The sequence below is a fragment of the Microtus pennsylvanicus genome, chromosome 14 (assembly GCF_037038515.1).
Source record: "Microtus pennsylvanicus isolate mMicPen1 chromosome 14, mMicPen1.hap1, whole genome shotgun sequence".
NCBI lineage: Eukaryota > Metazoa > Chordata > Mammalia > Rodentia > Cricetidae > Microtus > Microtus pennsylvanicus.
In genome coordinates, this window is record NC_134592.1 from 36522320 (window position 1) to 36544140 (window position 21821).

At 42.2% G+C, this 21821-nt stretch overlaps 1 protein-coding gene across 1 annotated transcript in view; it reads right to left on the reverse strand.

Annotated features, from left to right (window-relative positions):
* Arg2 (arginase 2) overlaps positions 1 to 21821 on the reverse strand; it is a 33191-nt gene that overhangs the window by 9422 nt on the left and 1948 nt on the right. The gene's annotated exons all lie outside the window — the stretch shown is intronic.

Sequence of the window (21821 nt, forward strand, 5' to 3'; positions counted from 1 at the left end):
CACCTGCCTCTGCCTCCCAAGTGCTGGGACTAAAGGCGTGCGCCACCACCGCCCGGCTTAACATAAGTTTTTATTTCAAACTTAAAATAATGAGGCTACTAAAATACTGCCTAATAGATAGATGAAGATCAAAGAAGGGACCTGCTCAAGATCAAAATCAAAATCTATAGCTAAGACGTCTGAAAAGTGGGTTTTTTTGTTACTATTTTTATTTTTGTTTGTTTTGTTGAGACAGGATCTCACTGTGTATCTTTTGGCCTTGACTCACAGAGATCCACCTGCCTCTGTCTCTGGAGTGCTGGAAAAGCCATTCATCTTAATATTTGCAGAGGTTGGTTAAAGAATTGGATTTTGACCAGTGCGGATTCATCACGAATTGAAACTGGGCAGTTTAGGAGCTTTCCTCTTGAACCCAGCTCATCCTAAAATAAGACTTGGAGCCGGGCGGTGGTGGCGCACATCTTTAATTCCAGCACTCGGGAGGCAGAGGCAGACGGATCTCTGTGAGTTCGAGGCCAGCCTGGAACTAGTTCCAGGACAGGAACCAAAAAAGCTACAGAGAAACCCTGTCTCGAAAATTAAAAAAAGACTTGGAGAGAATGTAAAACTAAGAAAAATTAACTCGGAACATAAAATCATCAGGTCAGCAATGACCTGGGACATTAAGGCTAACCTTAATCATCAACAAAAATGGATATTGGAAGCAAAATGGAAAATTTCAATCTTTCACAAGACATAACTTGGCTAAAAAATTTTTATGAACCTTTTTCACTGTTAAGAAACAATTATGAAAGACCCCAAAGGATATCTGGTCAACTAAAGGAAGGGAACCCCAGGTGAGTAGATCACTGACATCAGGCTGAAGACACTGAGATTGTTCTAATTTGTCTGCTGTTGTGATGAACACAATGATTGAAGTCAACTTGGGGAGGAAAGAGTCTATTGGGCATGCACATCATCTCAGGTCACAGTCCATCACTGTGGGACATCAGAGTAGGAACTCAACACTGGAACCTGGAGACAGGAACTAAATCAGAGACCAAGGAGGGATGCTGCTTGCTAGTTTTCTCTCAGTGACTTGCTCATATACAACCCAGGGCCACCTGTCCAGAGGAGGCACCACCACAGGCCCTTCCACATCAATCATCATTCAAGAAAATGCCCCAGCCAGGCGGTGGTGGTGCAGGCCTTTAATCCTCTCTCTGTGAGTTCGAGGCCAGCCTGGTCTACAAGAGCTAGTTTCAGGACAGGCTCCTGTTACGGGAGGTCCTCCCACTCCTCCAGCCTATCGCCGCTGAGATACCAGCCCCTTGGGGTGTGGTCTCTCTCCCTTTAAAAAAGCGGCCACTTCCCTCTCCTCGCTCTCTTCACTTCCTGCTCCGCCGGTGACTTGACTTCCTTCCTGGTTACGCAGAGGGCTGAAAGTGATCTGTAAGTTTTTCCCCTTTAAATAAATATCACCCTATTAATCATAATCCCAAATTGGCATTGTTTGTGACTTACGCCTTCATTTGGCGCCCAACGTTTGGTTTTAGAACCTCTCCCGGCTCGCAGCCGCGAGTTCGGCTTGGCGGCCGGAAGTTCGGCTTGGCGGCCGGAAGTTCGGCTTGGCGGGCGCTTGTTCAGCTTGGCGGGAGCAGTTGCTTCCTCAGCCGCTGCCTGTGGATTTAAACTCCACAGGCCCGCGAAGTCTCTGCCCGCGTGATTTGCTCTTTTCTGAGTCGTTTTCAGATCTCCCTTGCAAGCACAGCTCTTAAGTGGCGCGAACCAGAGCACGTGGTTGCTGAAAGCTGCAACCCCTCAGGGTGACTCTGTCACGTGGAGGCATAAGCGGCTTCCAGGTTGCTCTTCCCTACCCCTGGATTCTGGTTTCTGGTTCCATCTCTGGAATTGATTTAATTACATTTACTTTGTTGAGCAACTTACATTTTCCAGTTTTTAACAAATACTAGGCGGACTCTGAAACAGGACCGTGTTTTCGTCGAGACTTGGCAACAGCGCCACCTGCTGGATAATAGGTAATATGGCAGTTCTCGTTTCCAACGCGAATTTTACTGTTCTGGTTACCAATACAATGGGTTATATCATGCAAGGTTTATATGACTATGGGGATAACTTAATTTACTGGTTACTAGGTTTCAGTATTTTTTTGCATATTCTATCATTTAGGAAGATCATGGCACTCCTAAGAACCATACAATCTTTACTAGAAACTCATGCAGGTCAGGAGATTAAGGATTCAAAAGAGACAATAATAAAAAGACTTGAAATGATTGAAGAAATGATTGGAGCTGGTGAACAGAGTAATAAGGCACAAGGACAGAATACAATGCCAACACCAGCTATTAGAACTGGCTTACCAAAGGTTTTAGCAGCATACCCTATACTTAATTCTGACAAAGCGTCAACTTCTAAAGGCTCAAAGGGAGTCAGAGAAGCTAGATGGACGCCAATAGCAATGAATGATCTAAAAGAAATTAAGCAAGCTATTGTTAATTTTGGCTTGCACTCTGCATACGTAAAGGAAATGATAAGGACTTGGGCTTCTAATGCTAGAGCTACCCCCCATGATTTCCATCAGTTAGTGTCTGCAGTTTTAGATAATGGACCTTCCTTGATGTTTGGAATTTATTTCAGAGAAGAATCCAAACATATGGAACAGCAAGGAAGAGCAAAAGGTATTGAGGTTTCCCAAGATCAAATTCTTGGTGCAGGAGAATATGCTGATCCACAGGTCCAAGCTCTTTATGATGATGAAGTACTGTGTCTATGTCACCAAGCAGCTTTAAATGCTTGGAATAGGATACAAGATCCAGCAAAAAGGGTTGAATCATATACCAGAATTAGGCAGGGACAGAGAGAACCCTTTATTGACTTTTTGCAAAGATTAATTAAGGCTCTGGACATAGGGGTAACAGACCCAGAAGCTAGACGAATACTTCTTGAATCTCTAGCTTTTGAGAATGCAAACATAGAATGCAAAAAGATAATTGGGCCTTTAAAGTCTAGATCAGCACCTATGGATGAATGGATTCAGCATACGATGAATGTTGAGACGTTTAGCTATAACGATGAATCTTGGGTAGGAGAAGCGATTTCCACAGCAATGAGGAGACATCAAACTGCCAGGTGTTTTAATTGTGGTAAATTAGGACATCTGAAAAGGGATTGCAGGCACAGAATTTCTAGGAATATTATCTCCTCTGGGAATGACAAAGATAGGAGACCTAGGCCTTCAGGTATATGTAGGAGATGCGGTAAAGGCCGACATTGGTCCAATGAATGCAGGTCAACAACAGACAAACAAGGCAACCCGATACCGTCGGGAAACTCCTTGAGGGGCCTCTCGCAGGCCCCCAAGCCAACAGTGGCCCAGTCATTCCCAGTCACAGTGGAGAACGTGCCTCACCAAGAAAATTAAAAGCTCCAATTTCTGCTGTAAAAAGTAATACTGGTCTAAATGATGAAATCCATGTGGAGGATGAGTCAAAAAACCCAGTTGGACAGAGTAAACGTATATTTTGGCAGACTTCTATTAATGATCAAAGACCAAAGCTAAGAGTCTGTATAAATGGCACTTTTATTGAAGGCTTATTAGACACAGGTGCGGATGTAAGTATCATTACCCCAGAATCTTGGCATCCGAATTGGCCTCTTCAAGAGGTAGATGTTCAGTTCCTGGGAATTGGAACCCTATCTCGTGTAAAACAAAGCACAAGATGGGTTGAATGCATAGGGCCCGAAGGGCAAATAGGAAGACTAAGGCCATATATAGCCAATATTGCCATAAATTTATGGGGCCGTGACCTGCTACAGCAATGGAATACCCAGATTAACATTCCTGTAGTTCCAGGAACTCATAATTCTGGGAAGTATATGATGAGGTATTATGGAAAAAGGTCACTAGCCATTCAGGCTGTACAAGAACATACAGCAAATACCAAACCTTTAGAGGTACCAACAGCCCTACCTTTAAAATGGCTAACTGAGAAGCCAATATGGATCAAACAGTGGCCTCTAGCTGAAGATAAACTACAGGCATTGGAACAGCTGGTGCAGGAGCAACTAGATGCTCACCACATTGAAGAATCAACCAGCCCTTGGAATTCTCCTGTGTTTGTTGTAAAAAAGAAATCTGGTAAATGGAGAATGGTGACAGATCTAAGAGCTGTCAACAAAGTAATTCAACCTATGGGCTCACTACAATCTGGAATTCCTTTGCCTTCTCTGTTACCAAAAGGATGGCCTCTTATAGTTATTGATTTGAAAGATTGTTTTTTCACTATACCGTTACAAGAAAAGGATAGAGAAAAATTTGCCTTTACAGTGCCTACTTATAATAATTCTCAGCCCAATAGGAGATATCAATGGACTGTCCTCCCACAGGGTATGCTCAATAGTCCTACACTGTGCCAATATTTTGTAAGTAAGCCATTGGAAATAATTCGTAAACAATTCCCCAAGTCCATTATTTATCATTACATGGATGACATCTTGTTATCTGATTCAAATAAAGATACTTTAGAAAGGATGTTTGAAGAAGTAAAGAAAGTCTTGCCTAGGTGGGGATTACAAATTGCCCCTGAAAAGATTCAAAGAGGAAACTCTATTAATTACCTAGGTTACAGAATAGGGTTAGAGAAAATTAAAACGCAAAAGGCACAAATTAGGAGAGACCGCTTAAAGACTCTTAATGACTTCCAAAGATTGTTAGGAGACATTTCCAGTCTACGACCAGCTGTTGGGATAACACCTGATCTAATAGTTCATTTAAACAAAACCTTAGATGGTGATAAAGATTTGAATAGTCCAAGAGAACTGACAGCTGAAGCAGAAAAGGAACTGACAATGATTGAGGAAAAATTACAGGAGGCACATGTGGATAGGGTGAACCCAAATCTTAGCTGCATCCTAGTCATATTGCCTTCCAGAATTTCTCCTACAGGGATTCTAATGCAGAGGGAAGATATTATTTTAGAGTGGATATTTATACCTAATAAACCAAGTAAAAAATTAAAAACTTATGTGGAAAAAGTCTCTGAATTAATTATAAAAGGTAAGCTGAGACTTCGTCAACTAGCAGGTATAGACCCAGCAGAAATTATAGTGCCTTTTACTACTGAAGAAATAAAAAAGTTATGGGAAGACAATGAACCGTGGCAAAGAGCTTGTGCTAATTTTTTGGGAGAAATTAATAGCAACTATCCCAAAAGTGGTAGACTTAACCTCATAAAAAGAACTTCTTGGATTCTTCCTAGAATTGTACGTGATGCTCCAATAACTGGAGCCCGTACGTTCTATACTGATGCAAATAAATCAGGGAAAGCAGGTTACAAGTCAGATGAATTGAGTAAGGTGGAACAAAGCCCTTATAATTCTGTCCAGAAGGCAGAATTATATGCCATTCTTATGGTGCTAAGGGATTTTAAAGAACCTCTTAATATAGTTACAGATTCACAATATGCAGAAAGAGTTATCTTGCATATTGAAACCGCTGAATTTATACCAGATGACACAGAGTTGACTTCATTGTTTATCCAGGTACAAGACATAATCAGGAACAGGCTTTGTCCGATGTACATAACACACATCCGGTCCCATACAGGTCTGCCTGGTCCTCTAGCCCAAGGCAACGCTGAGATTGATCAATTATTGATTGGAAGTGTGTTGCAGGCCTCAGAATTTCATAAGAAGCATCATGTCAATAGTAAAGGCCTAAAGAAAGAATTTTCCATTACTTGGCAACAAGCTAAGGACATTATAAAGAGATGTCCTACTTGTTCTTTCTATAATCAAACACCGTTGCCTGCAGGGAGTAACCCAAAGGGCACTAAGAGAAATGAAATCTGGCAGATGGATGTGTTCCACTTTATAGAATTTGGTAAATTAAAATATGTACACCACACCATAGACACGTATTCAGGTTTTCAATGGGCTACTGCCCTGAGCTCAGAAAAGGCTGATTCAGTAATCACACATTTATTGGAAGTTATGGCCATCATGGGTATACCTGCGCAAATAAAGACAGATAATGGTCCAGCATATGTATCTAAGAAAATGAAACGCTTTTTTGATTATTATAATATAAAACACATTACAGGTATACCAAATAATCCTACAGGTCAGGCAGTTATAGAAAGATCAAATCGTACTATAAAGGATATGCTGAACAAACAGAAAGGGACCGAAAATACCCCCAGAAATAGATTACATAATGCTTTATTAACCTTGAATTTTCTTAACGCTAATGAGAAAGGAACGACAGCAGCAGAAAGACATTGGATAATGGAAAAGTCTGCTGAACTAAATCAACCGATTTATTTCAAAGATGTGCTGACCTCTCAGTGGAAGCCAGGAGATGTGCTACGTTGGGGAAGGGGTTTTGCTCTTGTTTCCACAGGAGAAGAAAAATTGTGGATACCATCAAAATTAATAAAGTTTCGATTTGAAGAGGAAAAACCTCTTGGAAAGGAGAAATGACAACTTATCTACAATGATGATATTCATACAGATGGTAAGAAAAACATATAGAATGGGGGCAGGGTTCTGTTCTTATCTCCACAGGAAAACACTCATCTTTGAAAAATTCAAGGGACCCTGGATGTTTGGATACTGACAGATGGAAAAGTACCTGCCCGATAGGAAATATCAAGAAAACTGAATGGGTTGTGTAAGTAATATTAAACCATATTTCTAAATTTATAAAGCTGGTTTTGAAGTTGGACTCTGGCTCAGTCCCTCTCCAATTCCAAGCCTGTTAGTAAGAGAAAAACCCAGAGTTTCTGGAGTTTCTGTCTCATGTCAAGAGCCATGATGTGGGACAGAAAGAAATATGAGTTTAGAAAACATCTTTGCTTTTCTTCATATCTATCATACTTTTCATTGAATATATCTATCATGTCTTTCATTGAATATATATATATATATATATATATATATATATATATATATATATGTCTATATGATTAATGCTTAAGTTTTTCATAATGAACAATGAGTTTTTCCTGAAGTGACATTTGAAGTTTCCAGGAAGAAGATGGGGCCCCATAACAACAACTCCACCTGGTTGATATGACGTCATGATACTGATAGCGCTACAACAAGACCTGCTTTGGATACCAGCTGCACAAGACAGTTCCAACTTGGTTAGCTGAAATGGTGCACATCTTATACAACATTTTGGCCAGACCTGCACAAAATACTCAGAGACTATTGGCAATTTTAAAAGACATTGATCTTGAAATTTAACCATCATTTTACTTTCACAGGATCCCCCAGAAAGAACGTCGCCCCCATGACAGCTGGAAGTAATTCTAGAGGACGACGTCCCCTCTCCCAGTAAAGTTTGCCCTTGGGTTTAGGGACATCATTTAGGGGTTGATTATAATTAGTATACGATTGAGGGTTGGGGGAGGAATTTTATAAGCTCAGGGATCATTTTGAAAAAAAAAAAAAAAAAAAAAAAGAGGGATGATGGGATAATAGATTTGTAATTGTGAGTTACTGTTGTTAGACAAATATATTGATATAGATTCTTGTATATTGATACAAAGTTAAATTGTATTGACTATTGTATGCATTCATGTTTCTACCTCTGTTTAAAACATTTTTATGTATTGACATATATTGTATATATTTACCATATTGCTGTGTACATTTCTACCTCTGATTAAGATACTTATATAATGTTTGTGTATTGATATATATTTACCTACTGCAATGTATATTTGTACATTGTTTATATTTGGAGGTCATTGTCCTCATTTGTTTCACAGTTGTTTATTGTCTTAATCTTTAAGTTAGATAGATATTGAGAATTATATAGACTAATAGTCATCTAAGTTTGTCATTTATAATTAGACTAATCAGGTTCTTTAGATATATAGAGATTATACTCAGTATAGATAGATAGTCTTCAACTTCTTCAAAGAGCTGTAGAAAATGGCCTTTAATCTAACTCAGAGTTTTGTGGTAGTGAGACACAATTGCTCCTGGCAACACCACTCTATTCCCGAGAGAATGTTGAGCACCAAAGACACTCCACCTGGAGCCTTTCCTTTTGGCAGAACTGGCCTTGGGGCAAAGAAATGCCCATACCTCAGCCACTGACAAAGATACAGAGCGTGCATCAATGGATAAAACAGGGCTGTCTTATCCTGCCAAGACAGGGTAAGATAGTTTTGAAAAGTTGCTTGCCTTTGAAAATGGTGTGTCAGTTATGTTAGGCCTTAGCCAAAGTTGGTTGCTTCAACGCTGCTAATGTGACTTTGGGTGATTGCCTAGGTAGCTAGTTGTCTCTGTGATTTGTTGCATGTTTTGGAAGTTGTTTTACTGAACTTCCTAATTAACCAGGTAACATTATTTCCCTTCTCAGATCTTCGATGGGGTTGAAGACTATATAGATGTAGTTACTTTTCTCTCATGACTTGGCCAAGTTATTTATTATACAAGACCTAAGCTAGTTAGAATAGGATATTTGTACTTATTGTATATAATTTCATAGTAGGTTTAGAACTCTCTTATTTAAACAGAAGGGGGAGGTGTTACGGGAGGTCCTCCCACTCCTCCAGCCTATCGCCGCTGAGATACCAGCCCCTTGGGGTGTGGTCTCTCTCCCTTTAAAAAAGCGGCCACTTCCCTCTCCTCGCTCTCTTCACTTCCTGCTCCGCCGGTGACTTGACTTCCTTCCTGGTTACGCAGAGGGCTGAAAGTGATCTGTAAGTTTTTCCCCTTTAAATAAATATCACCCTATTAATCATAATCCCAAATTGGCATTGTTTGTGACTTACGCCTTCAGGCTCCAAACCCAGAGAAATCCTATCTCAAAAAACAAAAAAAACAAAAACAAAAAAAAAACCAAAAACAAAACAAAAAAATGCATGGTGGCACATTTCCTTTTTTCCCCAACATTCAGGATGCAGAGGCTGGTAGATCTCTGAATTCCAAGCCAACCTGGATTTCATTGGAAGTTCCAGTCCAGCCAGGGTTACATAGAGAGGTCCCAAACAAACAATACTCTCAGAGTTGCCTACAAGCCAATCTAATAGAGACAATTCTTAATTGGCATCCCCACTTCCTAGATGACCCTAGCTTGTGTCAAACTGACAAAAATAACCCACAAGCTCAAGAACCAACAGAAAAATGACCAAATAAAACAGTTGTTTTAAAAAGCTTGTGGGGATGGGGCTGCTGGAGAGATGGCTCAGTTAAGAGCACTGGCTGTTCTTACAGAGAACTGTGTTTAGTTCCCAGCAAACTCATAACCACTTATAACTCCAGTTCAAGGTGATCTGACACCTTCCGGCTCCTGCACATATATGGTGCACATATGTACACTTGGGCACACATACATAAATTACCTTGTCCTCCAAGTCTGATCTCTGATTCTGAACACACTTGGTGGGTGGAGAGAACCAAGTCCCAAAAATTGTCCTCTGACCTCTATACATATCACAGCATGTATGCTCTCACACACACACACAATAGATAATAAAAAATAGGTTTGAAAATTCACGGACCAAAAATAAAATAGTTTTCACGTTTGTGTGATTGGTGAGCTAAGATCACTGCTGATCTTTCAGAAACAGGAGTCCTGTCCCCAGTACCCACACTGGGCGGCTCGCAGCCTCCTCTAGCTCTAGCTCTGGGGCACCTGAACACATATGGCACACAGACAGACACTCTGAGGCCAGAGAAGGGTGCAAAATCCCCTGGAGCTGGAGTTCCAAGCGGCTGTGGAGCCAATGTGGATGCTGGGAACTGAACTCCAGTCCTCTGGGATAGTAAAGTGCCCTTAGCCACTGAGCCATCTCTCTGGCTCGGCTGGACAGATCTCAGATGATTCCTATTTTATCTAGAGTGTTTTGACCTTCCTGTTTGTCCCAGTGACTTCCTTAAACATCATCAAGCATGAGGTTCTTTTTTGTTTGTTTTTGTTTTTTTCGAGACAGGGTTTCTCTGTAGCTTTGGTGCCTGTCCCGGAACTAGCTCTTGTAGACCAGGCTGGCCTCGAACTCACAGAGATCCACCTGCCTCTGCCTCCCAAGTGCTGGGATTAAAGGCGTGCGCCACCACCGCCCGGCTTAAAACACATTTTTGTTTTGTTTTTTTGAGACAAGTTTTCTCAGTGTAGCCTTGGCTGTCCTAGAGTTCACAGATATCCACCTGCCTCTGCCTCCTGAGTGCTGGGATTAAAGGCGTGCGCCACCACCGCCCGGCCAAGCATGAGGTTCTTAATGTGTTATAAGAAACGAGGACATACTTGCTGTTCTGTAATACTACAATGTTCACTACAAAAGGTGTGCTGACTCTTCTTGGTTGTCAACTTCTCTACATCTGGAATTAACTAAAATCCTAACAGCACACCTATACAGGATTTCTTTCTTATTAAATCATTTGAAGTAGGCTCGAGGTGGGAAGAGCCTCCTTTAATGTGGCCCACAGCTTCTGCTGGCAGCCCATATAAAGGACGTGGAAGAAGGCACTCTCCCTCTCTGCGTGCTTGCTCTCACACTCGCTAGTAAGTCCCCTAGAGCCTACTTCTTAGAAATTTTGGTGTCTACTGACGACCAGCTGAAACCTTCAGATTCGTCAACTGAACAAACTACTCTTTTTTTTTTTTTTTTACTATTTATTTATTAAAGATTTCTGTCTCTTCCCCGCAACTACTCAGTTCTTGAACCTTTCATTGGTAGACAGCCATTGTTGGACTAGCTGGACCACAGCCTGTAAGCCATTCTAATAAATCCCCTTTCTAAACATATACATAAAATGAGTGAGCATATATGTGTGTGTGTATGAGTGTGTGTATATATATATGCACATATATAGTCATTCTATAAGTTGTTTCTCTAGAGAACCCTGACTAATACAAAAGGTTATAATAATGTTAATATTAACTTGCAGAACTACTTGCCAAACCTTTTAACTCATAGAAATCTTCATATGGCCAATAAGAAAAACAAGGATATTAAAGTTCCAGTGGATAAGATAAGTAACGAACACTCAAGTCCAACCAAGGCTACCAGGGTGTAAAGTGCTAGAAGCCTGGCAGAAAACCGTATTCTGCTCACATGCACTGAACACAAGGGAGCTGCCTGAGGTCTAAAAGACCCTGGCAATCTTACCGCAGTACTTCAGGGAAGACAGACTGCACTTCAGGAGAGGATTCTGCTCATTAGATGCACAGCTCTGGGGCTAGGAAGTAACTCTGGGGTGGAACAACTGTTTAGCACGCATGAGATCCTGGATTTGATCCCCGGCACTAATCAATGGCTGGAGATAGGTTAACAGATTCACTTACACACTGAATGTTGACTCTTAAGATCACCAACCCTGGAGGGCTGGAGAGATGCCTTCGTGATTAATAGCACTGGCCACCCTTCCAGAAGACCCAGTTCAATTCCCAGCACCCACATGGTAGCTCACAACTGCCTGTAACTCCAGTTCTAGAGGATCTGATGCCCTCTTCTGATCTCTGTGGGCACCAGGCATGCAGGCAAAAGACCCATACATATAAAAGTATTGTACAGAGATATTATCCATTCTGTTTACTAATCCCTTCTTACCAATGGCCTTCCTGTTTCTCACTCACTACTGGGGTGCCTCACACCCCCACAAGGGCTTCTTGACGGAACATACGGAAGAATGATTTCTCAATCTAACTATGCCCAGCTGCATGCATTTTTGATAATTTACACCGTCAACACAAGTCTGGCTATGAAAACTTTATGAGCTCTGCCTTGCGTTTCCACAAAACTAAGAAGCAGACCCTGAAGGGGCTTCTATCTTTAAAAAAACTCTACCTAAGTGACTACTCCATCTGATAACCTCCCTAACTCTCCTCTTTAATTTTCACAGTGTGAGTGCCAGGTAAAGAGTAGAGGCAATGACTGCGGGAGCCAAGGAAGGGCCTTCTACAAGTACAGTTTGTACCAGTGCTGTCTTGCTGTGCATTTTTCCTCTTCCCTTATAGGCAATAGAAATTATTTGTAAAAATGAATATGTATTTAATGGTAAAGGCTCCCATGTTACTCCCCAAACCTGACAACTGTGTTCTTATAGGCCTTTATGCATATTACATAATCTTTTAAAACAGAATTAGTTGGAATAGGCAAAGTTGCTGCAGCTAACTACTCAAAATATAGCTTGAATACAGCCATGTGTGTGTACCATACAGGTGAAGAGCAGACTTTCCTCTGTCGTGATTCAGGGACCTGGTTTGTGGCTCTGTCATACCTAGCTAGGGTCTTGCCCTTTTGTGTCTAAGGACAGGTCTCCCCAGGTTCAGGACAGCAGGAACCAAAAACAGCATGGAGAAGACCCTTGCAAACCTGTGAGAGCACACCGCAAACTGCAATGCCTATGGCAGACACTGGTCAGCAGAAAGGGCCCGATTCTGTACAGCAGCAATGCCTCCCTACACATCTCAAAGCCGATGCTTCAAAAGCTGAACCAGTTGGGCAATGCAGTTCTGCCTCATCTGCCATGTTCCCCTGACCTCTTACCACTAGACTACGGCTTCTTCAAACATCCCTTAGCACAGCCATCCTTAGCACAGGCAGCAGGATGCCAAAAGTGCTTCCCAGGACTCTGTCAAATCCCAGAGCAGAATTTTATTTTTTTACGCTGCAGGAATGAACTTATTTCACTGTGGCACAAATGTGTTGATTGTAATGGTTCCTATTTTAACTAATAAACATGTATTTGAGCCAGGCATGGTGGTGGATGCTTTCAGTCCCAGCACTCAGAAGACAGGCAGGCAGATCTGTGAGTTCCAGTTTTAGTTTGAGGCCCTAACAATCCCAGGACAGCTGGGGCTACATAGTGAGACCCTACACTTAAAAGAAAAAAATTGTTTGGACTTAATATAATGACTTAAAATTCATGGCCTGAAGCTATAACCAGATACACTGGGGCAAGGGTCCCAGCCCTGTCACCAGACTTCCTAGAAGAGTGACAATCTCAAAGAACAATGAGTTTCTAAGCTCTTCTGCCAGTTGTGCTTAAATGGTAACAAGATCAACATAGTAACAAGGAAGGACAGGGCATTCTTGGGGATTATAGGTTATACGAGGCATCTTGTGGTTTCTCTCTCCATCCTTCCTCTTAGGTTTTCTTTGAAACTGATGTTGTAACCTACAACTTCCCAAAACTTGTTTATCATATATCAATTTTGTTAAACCATCCTAGGCGAGAAGACTCACCTCACACAGAGAGACACACAATAAAAAAAATGAAACAATTTAAAGGCAAAAAAATACACTTGCCGTTTGAGTTGCTGACTTGAGTTTCATTTAAAATATCATTACATGGGGGCTAGAGAGGTGGCTCGTGGGTCACAAAGCACTTCTTACTCTTGCAAAGGACATAGGCATGATTTCCAGCACCCCCAGGGCGGCTCACAACTGTTGGTAACTCCAGTTCCAGGGGATCCGATGCCCTCTTCGGACCTCCTCAGGCACCCAGCACATACAGGATGCACATCCATATGTGCAAGCAAAACATTCAGACATAAAATTGATTTAAATTTTTTTTCAAATTCATTACATGAATTCGGGTGTGGATTTGGGGCTCTGAAATAACTCTAAACATAATTCTTCCACTTTGTATGACATATGTAGGTGAAGCAGCATTCTCAAAGCTGATGAATATGGAACAAAAATATTGATCAACTTTGAAAAACATTGATAGTAACTATGTCCTGCAAAATCAAATATTCTAAGGTTATTTTAAGATGCACTCAGATTTGCCTGGAACTCACTGTCTCTTGATGGCCTCTAACTGTTATGATCTTTTTGCCTTTGCCTCTTCAGCACTAGGGTTAGTTATAGGCATGAGCCAGCACACCAGACTCAAGATTCAATTCTGCATGTAAAACTAGACACATCCATCTCATTAGCGGATGGTTTGCTATTGTCTTTAATAAATGTTAAAATTACATAGTAAGGGGTTGTTTTTTTTTAAAAAAGGTATGATTATCATAAAATGTTTCATTTGTATAGCTATGGATCTAGAATTGCATAAAAATTTCTCAAGTGAAACAGAGTGACAAGTGCAAGAAGTTTAAGCCCTAATATAGAGCTTAATGGGATGGCTGAAGGCCAAAACCTGGCCTTCCATCCAGAGATTTCCCTGGAAACCGGATGTGCCCACATAACCAGTGCCAGCCAACAAGTGTGTGGAAAGAGACGCTTTGCCACGGCTTCTTAGAAAGGGAAAAACATCCCCCTGCCCTCGTGCTGTTCATGCATCTGTCCTGCTTCCAGACATGAGTACACAACCATCCAGTCGCGGCCCTGCCAATAGCACGAGGTGAGAATCTAGGTCTGAAGACAAAGCCACCAAACCAGTTCCAGACCTCTCTCCAGATTGTTTACTTGAAAGTGAAATTAGCTTTTTTCATGTGCTGCTATCTCAGGCTCTTGTGCAATCTTAGCTACCCAATACAGGGATCGGATGCAGGCTCTGATGAGAGCGGAGGAAAAACTGGCTCTTGTTATTACAACTAATTTGAGAGATGACGAGAACTTAAAAGAGTTTGCATCTGAGTTGGTAAGGGCTCAAGATTATAGATAAGGAGCTGTTGTGGAAAATATGAGCAAGAAACCGTAGGATCTTCAGCCAAAGTTGGTGTTGAAGGCCAGGTGTTTTAATTTTTTTTTTTTTTTAATTTTCTAACCAAACTAGCTTCTCCCTCAGTTCCCAGGTACTGACTGGGTTTACAGGTACATACCCCGTGCCTGCTAGACTGTATAAGTTGTCCTCCGACTTTTACATGCACACTGTGCACAAACACAATTAAAAATGTTTTTTTAAAGGTCTAGAAGAACGGCTCAGTAATTAAGAGTGCTTGCTGCCCTTAAAGACCCAAGTTGGATTCCGAGCACTGTCTGTAAGTTCAGCTTCAGGGGATCCAATGCTCTCTTCTGGCCTCAGAGGGTGCCAGGCACTCATGTGGTACACATACATATGTACATGCAGGCAAAACACATAAAATAAAACAAATGAACAGCCTACGTTGGTGGCGCACGCCTTTAATCCCAGCACTTGGGAGGCAGAGGCAAGTGGATATCTGTGAGTTTGAGGCCAGCCTGGTCTACAAGAGCTAGCTCCAGGACAGGCTCCAAAGCTACAGAGAAACCCTGTCTCGAAAAAAAAAAAACAACAAAAACAAAACAAAACAAAAAACAACAACAACAAAAAATAGCTCATGACTATGGCAGAGTAGGGACTGAAAAGATGGTATTTCTCAACCCAGGCCTGAGCTCCTCTTTCCCTAGGACAGATGGCCCATCCCACCAGGGCACTGTGGCCCAGGAAGATCCAAAGCAGTGTGGCAGTTTGGTTTCATGCTCGATTCTTGCTTTGGTTTTGAATGTTTCCCTTCAAAAATCCTGTGCTGAAAACTGAATCCTAATGCCCCTGTGCTGGATAGTGGGCTTAATGGGAAGTGTGTTTGTGTAGATCATAGTCTTCCTCATGCCAAATCAGTACAAGAGTGAGTCTGTAAATCGATTCTTCTTCTCTTTTGCCATGTGATGTGTTCTGCCATGTTAGGAGACAGTAAACTTAGGCCTCGCTAGATGGAGATGCTTAATCGCAGACCCCTCAGCCTCCATACCTAGAGTCAACACATTTCTACAAAGCAACACAAAATGGACTAAAACAACCACAAACTACAAAGCCAGTTCTCTGGCATCTGATCTTCTTCTGAAGACCGAATGATGCTCGTGACAAAGCAGAATCCAACACTTCCTTCTTAAAGACGCTCCCGTCAACAGCTTAGCTTCCAATCCCTACCCAGGCCCACACTGAGTGATGCTTGATCGCTGTTTGACAGCTGCTCTGCTTTTATTTCCTTCTCTCTGTGAAGGCAGGTTGTCTTTTTATGTAGAAGAGGGACTACACGCTGCTGCACTCCCTCCAGGGAGAGCAAATAAATTCTGATATTCACTATTTGCTACAGGTGCTACCTAGCAACCAATTTTTGTCCCAAAGATATTCCAGTGTTATTCAAACAGCATCCCAAAGACATCTTTTTTAAACATAGAACTTTTTCTTTTTCCCCCAAGACCAGAAATTATAAATTGATAACCTATGATCTAGATCCGTCAACAGACATGATTTGTAAAATCTATGCAAAATATAATATCTTACGGTTTCTGTAAAGCAAGCAGATAAAAGAAAACATGCAAGCTGGGCGATGGTGGCGCACGCCTTTAATCCCAGCACTCGGGAGGCAGAGGCAGGCGGATCTCTGTGAGTTCGAGACCAGCCTGGTCTACAGAGCTAGTTCCAGGACAGGCTCCAAAGCCACAGAGAAACCCTGTCTCGAAAAAACCAAAAAAAAAAAAAAAGAAAAGAAAAGAAAACATGCAGGTCCAAGTCCCATACCTCTTTTCCAGTCACAGCAGTCTGGATAGTGTGTTAGAGATATAATTTATATCCCATGAAATTCATTCTTAGAATTTACAACTCAGTGGTTTTTAATAGATTCACCAGGTTGTAAAAATAGCAATACTTTCTAATTCTCGGACAGCTTCAGTTCCCTTCTTCCCCAGAACCTAAACACATTCTCAGTCATTTCTTACTTCCTCAACCCCCGGGAGCCTAAGCTGTTTCCTCCAAAGATCTGCCCTCTCTAGACATTTCACACTTAAGGTGCCAATAAGTGGCCTTTTCTAGCTGCCTTCATTCATAGCATAATATCCTCAAACACAATTTTGATTATGATGACATCTAACAGACCTACATGTGATTTTGGTTATTGGCTAAGATAGCCATGACCCAAATTCACAAAAATTCACACTTGCAGCTTCTCCTACAGTTTTGCAACTTCACATTAAATTTAGAACTTTGGTAGATGCCAAGTTTTTAAAAAATCTTTAAAGACTTCTTTTTATTTTATGTGCATGTGTAAGTGCCAGCAAGTATGTATGCGTGTAAACTTTGCACATGCCTGGTATCCTTGGATGTCAGAAGAGTGTGTTTCATTCCCTGGAATTGGAACTACATACACTATGGAGATGCACGTGGGTGCTGTAAGAACAGCCAGCACACATAACCACAGAGCCATCTCTCCAGCATGAGCTAACGAGGAATTCTGATTAATGTTATGGAGTAAGAGTTCTTTTTAAAACGTTATTTATTTTTGGTATGTGGGTATCAGTTGTCCTGACACCATTTATAGAAGATTATTCTTTTTCCTGCTTATGTCAGCCAAGGGGAGAAAAGCCTTATAAACAGAGCATTCTAAGAAATGACTGGAATCATCATATAACTACAGTTTCCTGGGAACTGTCTTTGAGATGTTAAAAACCCGAAGTAGAAGGTCCACCCCTTTGAACACAGCAATCTTGGTGAGGGCTCGGGAATGGGTTCTGTTCCATTAATATTTTAGATCTGCCTCAGGGTCTTTGCTGGTACTGATCTCTCTGCCTGAAACCTTGTTCTTCCAAATTTGCTCAGACCCCTTTCCTTCTGCCCGGGTCTCCTCACCTAGCCCCTTTTCAGCCAAGCCCCCTCTCTAACGTGCAGAGCTCTCCCATCTCCAGCCTTTGCTATCCCATCCCTGGCTTCTGCCTCCTCTGTTAAGTGCTCATGGCCGCCGACATACATGTCCAGCTTTACCTCATCAGAGTGTTGTTAACAGGAATTTGTTTAGTTCACAAGGGGGAGGTCTAGAAACTAGCATTAGCAGCGTTCTAAAGCAAATATGCAAATACAAGATATTGCAACTCTGCATACACACACCAGTAAACTACTACGCTCATCATATGTTTGGTTTTGTTTGGAGACAGACTCTGGCTGGCTAGCCCTTTAGCTCATGACCTAGACCAGACTGGCCTCAGACTCAGAGATCCACCCGCCTCTGCCTCTGAATTAAAGACCTGCTGCCCCATGTCCAGCTCTTTATAGTTTCAGCGCCCAAAAGCTACTGTTAAGGAAAATAAACCTAAGCTGGACACAATGCCACCTGCCTGTAAATCCTGACTCAGGAGGCTAAGGCAGGAGGATTGTGAGCTTGAGGCCGGCCTGGGATACACAATGAGAGCTACTGAAAGAAAGAGAACAGGGATGTGGAGGGAAGAAAAAAGGGATAAAGCAAAAAAGAAACTGATGTGGGAAACTTTCCAAAACAGATTTAAGGCATACTTAGGCATACTTTATATTAATTCACATATTAAGTTCAATGTGTCTTGATGGCTGCATAGTCCTATAACCATCACACTAAAAACAGAATGAAAAAAATTCAAGTCACGATAGATGGATTATTATTGAGAACTTGATATCTGTAAGCAAGTCAAGACTTTAGACTGCTGTTTCCAGGAGTCATGTTAAGGAATGTAACAGTTCAGAAATCAAAGCGCCTACCAGTACAGGAAGTTGCTGAAATACAAAAGAATTAAGATACAGTCCAAGATTAAAGGCCACAGAAACCAACTAGCACACTGGATTAACTCACGAGAAGATTGTGTAAGTCAGTGGGGGCAGAAGCTCAAAAATTTGCAATCAAGGATTTTGCAGCAATCTGTTCTCACTGGTACTCATGAACTAGTGTGCTGGTTAAGGTGTTTAAGCTGCAAACAGAAACCGACCTAAGCAGAAAAACAACTTACGTATCTGAGATGGTCCCAGAAATCGTTCAAGAGAATTGTTAAGAATTGAAATCTAAAGCCAGGTACCTTGACACAGACCTACCACCCTAGGACTAGAGAGGCAAAGGCAGAAAGATGGCTGGAAGTTTGAGGTCACCCTGGAGTTCCAGGTCACCCAAGGTTATATAGCAAGACACCAACTTAAAAAACATTAAAAAAAAAAAAAACTAATGACACCCACAATACAGAATGTTCCAATGAAGATACTGTCACAGTCCCTCTGGAATTTCAAATCAAAATTAGCTATGCATGCTAGGTTTTGGAGGAACCTAAGTCAATGGGCCACCGTTCCAGCTGCAATGAAAATAAGGTGGAATGTGCAAACTGGAGAGCCTGGGGATAGAGAGGCCCTGCTCTGCCAAGGCCCAGGAGCGTCCTTCCATCTGCTCCAGAGTCTACTCAAGCTCTGATCACCGCGGACAGCGGTCCCTTTTGTCATGACAAGTAGAAGAATGAAGCCTCAATAAACAGTAATTGCTGTCACGTGACTCAGCTTTGAGAGTGAGGAGGCCACGAGCCAGTAAGGCTGCTGGATAAAAGACCGAGATGGTGGTAGGCGGCCACCGGTGCTGGAATTCAAGAAGCTACCCGGGAATTTTCTGGTCCCTCATCACAGAGTTCACATTTCTCAGACGTTTCTTGTTTCTTCTTGAATCTGCCCGCCACTTTTCCCGATAATAGACGAGAAATCCATTTTACTAATGCGACAACGGCTGATAGAGACCCTGCGGTGGTTGTTCAGACATTAGAGATTCTAAGTATGAGAACAGATGCCGGGGACTTGGCATCTGTATTTGCTCTCAGTGGTTAAGGGACTGTCAGGAGGTACAAGCCCCAGGATCCTTTGTTTTGCTGGACTTTCCTGTCACACTTCTGCTTGCTTTGCTCCCAAAACATTCTCTTTAGGTCAACACTTCACTCTCTCCCTTGATTGGTCCTTCCTAGGTCCCTTCCTGAGAGACCCTCATATCTGAAAACGCACAAATAAGTATCTCCGACATTTGTTCATTGTGGCAGACCCAGATGACCAATCACATTTCATGTGTGTGTTTTTTACCTGTGTGATACAGCCCAGGGGTCTTGATTGAGTTCATTTTCTGTCAGATAAAGAATTAAGAGGCAAGCCGGGGCAGTGGTGGCACACGCCTTTAATCCCAGCACTTGGGAGTGCAGAGGCAGGTGGATCTCTGTGAGTTCAAGGCCAGCCTGGTCTACAAGAGCTAGTTCCAGGACAGGAACCAAAAGCTAAGGAGAAACCCTGTCTCGAAAATCCAAAAAAGAATTAAGAGGCAGGGGAAATCTGGGTGCAACAGGGCACAGCAGAACAATCTCAAACACAGCAAACGGGAAGAGACAGAATCAGCGGTTGAAGAAAGGTGTTTATTGGGGGTGAGGAAAGAGACACACGTAACAGACACACAAAGACCCTCTACAAAGATGGGAAAATCCAGTCTCTTCTTGGGGACTAGGGGTTTTAAGTCTCTGAAGAACCGGTTGGTTTGTAGAAAGAGGATGGCTGATTGACAACACAACTGTCGTATAACATGTCCTGGACCTGACTTTGAACTTGTTGAGCCAGTCAGGCAACAGGAGACCTGCTGGTGGGAGAAAAAAAAAGCCTACAAGGCTTTTGTTTTAAGCTGCTGGGCTTTTGTCTCAAGTCAGGAGGGTGAGAAAGAAGTCTTGGAAACTCTCGATGCCTACCACAGAGTCTGACTCCTAATCTCTCATATGTAAGTGCCCCTTAGCATGCCTGGTGCCCATGGAGATCAGAAGGCGTCAGATCCCCTGCGATTACAGACAGCTGTGAGCAGCCATGTGGGTGCTGGTAACCAAACCTCTACCAAAGCAAGTGCTGTTCACTTCTGAGACACCTCTGGACCCTTCCTCCGTTCTTGAGGTTCTGCCCCAACTAAGATCTTCCTTCTAGAAAGCCACACTTGCTTCTTCACCTTTGTTCTCATACCTCTTTCGGAAAATACATCATGTTCCAAACCAAGTTTATTTTATACTCAAATCTGCTTTTCTGCCAGGCGCGGTGGCACACACTTCTAATCCCAGCACTCTGGAGGGAGCGGCAGGTGTGTCTCTTCAAGTTCAATGCCAGCCTGGTCTATTAGCAAGTTCTAGGACAACCAGGGATATAGAGAGAGACCATGTCTCTAACAACAAGAACAACAAAAATCTGCTTTTCTTGCTATTTTTTCTTATTTTCTGTTTCATCCAATCACCCATAATCTAGTTACTCAAGTCCATTCAAAGACATCGCAAATCTCAACCTTGCCAAAGGCCTAAAATTTGACCCATGCTAACTTGCAAGTGCTCAAGAGACTACAGTTATTTTCATATACACTCAAACTAGGGTGGGCTGTCAATAATGCAGCTGCCCTTGAGACCTCATGTTCCTGTAAGTAACCCCTCACCCATCCTTCTGTAAGTCACCCTAATAAATTCACTGGTTCACCAACTTGACTTTGGTGATCTTTACTTTCATCTGTCTTCGGTTCTCCATCATGGTCCCACATAAAAGGGATATATTAGGTGATCTCATTATTCTTGATTTGGTAAGGTGAGTGGCCTTGGGCATGGCCTCACAATCAGCAACTGTTTCAGAGTAAAAGTGGACAAAGAGCGGTGGTGGGGCACGCCTTTAATCCCAGCACTTGGGAGGCAGAGGCAGGCGGATCTCTGTGAGTTTGAGACCAGACTGGTCTACAGAGCTAGTTCCAGGACAGGCTCCAAAGCCACAGAGAAACCCTGTCTCGAAAAACCAAAAAAAAAAAAAAAATGGACAAAGATTCTGTCGTTCACCATGATTCTGCATTCCCATGGCCAAAGCTCTCTACTGACCGTGAATTCTGTGTTCACAGCACCTGAAAAGACATGTGAATGGTCCTAATGACAATGGAGGACAAGCTAGAAATGTTTGGGTTAGATACCATACAGGTATTGAAATTTGGTACCTTGGTGAAAATAGTTCTCCAACATTGTAGACATGGCGTTTATCTTTGGGTTAGATTTACTTCTAGTACTAAAACCCTAAATACTACCTTAACTATGAGACAGAAACTTGCAAATCCGACTACAAGGAGGCCTGTAAAAATGCACAGACCTGTCTATCTAGCCCCTACCTCAGACCAGAGAACTCTTCCATGGACGAGT